Source organism: Phaseolus vulgaris, chromosome 4 (assembly GCF_051622355.1).
Source record: "Phaseolus vulgaris cultivar YP4 chromosome 4, ASM5162235v1, whole genome shotgun sequence".
Taxonomy (NCBI): domain Eukaryota; kingdom Viridiplantae; phylum Streptophyta; class Magnoliopsida; order Fabales; family Fabaceae; genus Phaseolus; species Phaseolus vulgaris.
Genome location: NC_143501.1, coordinates 32644862 through 32650606, shown reverse-complemented (window position 1 = coordinate 32650606; position 5745 = coordinate 32644862). Strand labels below are relative to the sequence as shown.

The 5745-nt window shown below is 38.8% G+C and overlaps 1 pseudogene; it reads left to right on the top strand.

Moving 5' to 3' along the window:
- The first annotated feature begins 1737 nt into the window (after positions 1–1737).
- Positions 1738–2315, top strand: LOC150028009 (uncharacterized; annotated as a pseudogene).
- Positions 2316–5745: the final 3430 nt, after the last annotated feature.

Genomic DNA, 5745 nt, shown 5'->3' with positions numbered 1-5745 from the left:
TTGTATGTCTTGAAAGGATTTCGGCAACTAATCGCATGCCAATGATCGCCCATACCTAAGTAGCATGGTCCTCCTGTTTAACCAATAGTAAACTTGTGTCTTAGGGTACTTGAGCTCAAAGCCTCGCTGGACAGCAGGTCCTCCTGTAAAAAAATTGTTTTGCTTTGTTTGTACGTACTCCCTGAAGGGAGGTTTCTCTGTTGTTCATGCCCATGGCGACCTGAGTTGTCAGAGTAAGAGGTATTGCTTGACTTGCCATGAGCCTTAATTTTCCCTAAGAGGGAGATTTCGCTTCTACTCTTGGAATCTCACCATGGGAAGACTTCGCTCCCACTCTTGGTATCTTACCAAGAGGAGACTTCACTGAGGTTTATTGTTCCCGTTCTTGGTGTCTCACCAAGGGGATGTTCGTTATGAACCCTTGTTCGTGATGAACTCTGATTGTTCCCACTCATGGTATCTTACCAAGGGGTAGGTTCGTTATGAACCCTGATTCATGATGAACCCTAATTGTTCCCACTCTTGGTATCTTACCAAGGGGGAGGCTCGTTATGAACCTTGATTCGTGATGAACCCTAATTGTTCCCACTCTTGGTATCTTACCAAGGGGGAGACTCGTTATGAGCCCTGATTCATTATGAACCGCGGTTGTTCCCACTCTTGGTATCTTACCAAGCGAAAGGCTCGTTGTGAGCCCTGATTCATTATGAACCCTGGTTGTTCCCACTCTTGGTATCTTACTAAGGGGGAGGCTCGTTATGAGACCTTATTCATTATGAACCCTGGTTGTTCCCACTCTTGGTATCTTACCAAGGGGGAGGCTCGTTATGAGCCTTGTTAGATATTATTAGATGTTATTAGATATAATTAGATATTATTTGATATTATGAGATATTATAGATATTGTTAGATATCTCATATTTATGTAATGGGCTTAGCCCATATGTTTCTTTTCCTATATAAACATAACCCTATGTGTTTAATATACACAAGGGATTTACCCTATTCTTTCTTTTCCTTTAATATGGTATCTAGAGTATAAGGTTAGGGTTTAGGGTTTAGGGTTCAATTTTTATTGGTGAACCCACTATTCACTGGAATTTTCCAGCCACCGCCCCACTGTCTCGCCGAAGCTGCCACTACCTCGTCGGAGCCGCCCCCGGAATCTCGCCGGAGCTGCCGCCGAAATCTTGTCGGAGCCTCGCTGGAGAGGCTGCCGGAATCGCTTCCGAAGCCTTCATCTTTGTTGCTACCGTCAATTAACCGGTGATTGGATTTGTCCTTATCTTTTATAGCTTCTTCCGCTTTTGCTGCCACTATGGCTTCTTCCGTTACCGCTACCACTGTGACTTCTTTCGTAGTCATTATGCCAGATCCATCTATTTATACTAATTATGTCAATGTTCATCTTTCAATTGACAAATTGGATGGATTCAATTATGACACTTGGGCATCAGATATTAAATTATGGCTTAAGAGTCAAGGTTATGTTGATCATCTTACTCATCCTACTGTTGCTGGAAAATGAGGTTTCCCGTTGGTTGAAAATTGATGCTCAATTATGCATTGTTATCAAATCGACCATTCACTCATCTTTAAAACAAATTTTTCGTACCTATGAGACATGTTTAAAGTTTAGGAACAAGCAAAATTATTATACACCAATGATACTCAACGTCTTTATGGTGTGTTCAAAATATTCTCACAATTGTTGCTCCCAAATGTCTTGATGGTACAATGACGGAATATCTAGGTAAACTTCATGCTCTTCTTCATGATTTTAATGAGTTATTACCTCCTGCCCCTACTCCTTCTCTAGAACTAGAACAAAGATCCAAGTTCTTCATGTTATTGGGTTTACATGGCCTTCCTGATGATTATTCTCATGTTCGTGATCAAATTTTGGGATCTTCTATTGTGCCCAATTTTAACTCCACTTGTTCTACCCTTTTGCGCGTGTTAGGTAAACACACCACTGATATAACATCTCATGTTGATGACTCTTCTGCTTTAGTCTCTCAGCATAATGATTGTACTCGCCCTCACAAGTCGGGCAAAGGGCGTCACAAGTGTGACCATTGTGGCAAACTTGGCAACAAAATTGACAGATGTTATGTCTTACATGGTCGTCCTCCTAGATCTGTTGCGGTTGCTCAAATTGCCCCTGTGCAACCTTCTACCATGGACCATACTTCAATTGATACCCCAGGCCAGCCGACTATTTTCAATTAATTTCTTAAATGGTATGAGGATCGTCAAAACCCTAGTTCCACAACTTCTGTTGCACATTCAGGTACATCTTTTGTTGGCCTCACTCACTCCACTTCCCTTGGCCCTTGGGTTCTAAATTCAGGTGCCACTGATCACATTACTGGTAATAAATCTTTTTTCTCTTCCCTATCTACTACGGGTTATTTACCTTCGGTTACCATGGCCAATGGATATAGGGTACCATCACATGGTGTTGATACTATTAATCTTTTTTCTTCTTTATCTATTGATAATGTTCTTTATGTCCCTGGGTCTCCATTTAACTTATTATCCATTAGTCGTCTCACCCGTTCCCTTGATTATGTTATTTCTTTTACCAAAGATTCTGTTACTTTACAGGACCGGAGTTCGAGACGGATGATTGGCACCGGATGTGAGTCTCATGGACTTTATCAACTACAGATCTCTGCACATGTTGGCGCGATTATGGATTCTCCATCTCTCATTCATGCTCGGTTGGGTCATCCTAGTCTTGCCAAGATGTAGCAACTTGTTCCAAGTTTGTCTAATGTGCTACTTTATCGTGTGAGTCGTGTCAATTAGGGAAACACATTCATAGTTCTTTTCCTAGTAGTGTCTCACAACGTGCTTCATCTCCTTTTGCCTTAGTTCACTCTGACATTTGGGGACCAAGTCGTATTAAGTCTAATTTAGGATTTCAGTATTTTGTTACTTTTATTGATGATTATTCAAGATGTACTTGGGTATTTTTAATGAAAAACCGTTCTGATTTGTTTTCTATATTTCAAATATTTTACAATGAAATTAAAAATCAATTTGGAATGTCCATCTGAATTTTGCGCAGTGATAATGGACGTGAGTATCTTTCTCATTCTTTTAAAAACTTTATGGCTTCTCATGGTATTCTTCATCAAACTTCATGTGCTTATACACCTCAACAAAATGGGGTAGCTAAGCACAAGAATAGACATCTTGTTGAAACAACTCGTACTATTTTAATCCATGGTGATGTTTCTCAGTGTTTTTGGGGTGATGTTGTTCTTAGTGCATGTTATCTCATTAATCGCATGCCATCTTCAGTTTTAGATAACAAAATTCCTCATTCTATTTTATTTCCACATGACCCTCTCCACTCTTTACCTCCTAAAGTTTTTGGGTCCACATGTTTTGTTCATAATTTTAGTCCTGGTCTTGATAAATTATCTCCTAAGTCACACAAATGTGTCTTTTTAGGGTTCACTAGATCACAAAAAGGATATAAATGTTTCTCACCTTCTTTAAACCGTTATTTTATTTCAGCAGATGTCATCTTCAGTGAATCTTCCCTTTACTTTAAGTCTTGTCCTTCACCTTCAATTTCTTCATCTAATCAAGTTAATATTCATCTTGTTGTGCCTAGTGCACCTAACGATTCACCACCGCCACCAACTCTTCAAGTGTATAGTCGTCATCAAACGTCTCATCGTCCATCAGCAGATTCTATTCTGGTGCCAACACCTCATCCCCCTCCAACTCCTACAGTTGAACCTCCGACATTTGAACCCGATCTTCCTATTGCTATCCATAAAGGTATACTTTCTACTCGTAATCCCTTTCCACATTATACTGCTTTGAGTTACCATAGACTATTGATCGTCTCAAAGTTGGTCTTGTGGCTAAGGGTTACGTTTTGCTATAAAAGTTGGTCCTGGTGGTACTATTGATCATCTCAAAGCTCGTCTTATGGCTAAGGGTTATACCCAAATTTTTGGTTTAGACTATGGTGATACTGTTAAACCAAGTGGTGTTCAAGCTTTGAAGAATCCAAATCCTTTGAAGGATGTTGAAGGCTAAGCTGTGCTTGTTGTTGCTGAGATGTCTTAGATAGGATTTGGGGTAGATTGAGTTTTGTAATCCACTCATTGATTGAATCCAAAGCATAGGCATTCTCAATCTTTTAAAAGAAATGTGTTTTTCAAACAAAGTGAGAAACAACCGATTGTTTTGTCGAAACAACCGATTGTTTTATACTTAGAAGTTTTTATAAAAGGTTGAAAACTGTTTTTCAAATGGTTGAGTTGTTAAAACCAAAACAACCGATTGATTCGAGGAAACAACTGATTGTTTGTTTTGGTACCATAACAGAAAAATGGTTTGTGCTTTGACTGAGCATTAAATGATTTTCTAACTGTTTACGCTCCAGTTTTTAATGCTTTGAATAATCTTTAAAGGCAATTAATAGTTTGTTAAGATTTGATAACAAACAAAAACTTTGATATAAAACAGTAAAACAGATTTGGGTTTTACAAGAACATAGATTTTGAGTTTTTGAAAAGTGGAGATTGCTTAGAGATTGAGATTGATCAAAGAATGTGAGCTAGGATTTTCTCTTGTATTGATTTCAGATTTTCTTCTGTAACAAGTGTAATCCTTGTATCTGTTGAAAGAAACCTTTGTGTGTTTGCTGAGAAGTGTTGTGTGTTCTTGAGGGGATCAAGATCAGCATTCTTAGTGTTGGTGTGTTGACCAAGAGAAGTGTGTGTCTTGAGGGGATCAAGGTCACTTCTTTGGTTGTGGTGTAAGTGATCTAGGTTTGATTGCTTAGTGGAATTCCTCAGTGGTTTCTGAGAAGACTGGATGTAGCTCTGGGTTTAGAGTAAACCAGTATAAACATCTGTGTGCATTCTCTCTCTCCTTAATCTCTTTAAATTCAGTTTTAATATTTGCAAACTGGTATAAACAACCGATTGTTTCTGCGAAACAACCGATTGTTTTTCTGGTGCTGTTGTTTTTGCTTTGTGTTTTGGCAAACTGAATTTCTTATCCTTTGTTTCTTGAAGAAATTTCATTTTGGCTTAAAAGTTTGCAAAAACCCTCTTTAAACAATTCACCCCCCCCCCTCTAGTTTAAAGCCATCCATTCTAACAGATACTTTTTCTCCAGTGGCAAAGATGGCATTTGTTCACCTATTCATAGCTATGGTTGCTCTTCAACAATGGCCTCTTTATCAACTGGATGTCAAAAATGCTTTTCTTAATGGGGATTTGCAGGAAGAAATTTATATGGAGCAACCTCCCAGTTTTGTTGCTCATGGGGAGTTTTCTGGATTAGTATGTCGTCTTCGCAAATCCTTATATGGCCTCAAGCAATCTCCTAGGGCTTGGTTTGGAAAATTTAGCAATGTAGTTCAACAATTTGGTATGACTCGCAGTGAAGTAGATCATTCAGTTTTTTATCGTCACTCGAGTGTTGGGTGTATCTATCTTGTAGTATATGTTGATGACATTGTTCTTACAAGCAGTGATCACCATGGCATCTCACAAGTAAAACAACACCTTTGTCAACACTTTCAGACCAAAGATCATGGCAAACTAAGATATTTCTTGGGGATTGAGGTAGCACAATCCAATACTGGTATTGTTATCTCTCAAAGAAAATATGCATTGGTATTTTGGAGGAAATTGGGTTGATGAATTCGAAATTTGTTGATACTCCCATGGATCCCAATGTCAAGCTTCTACCTAATCAAGGGGA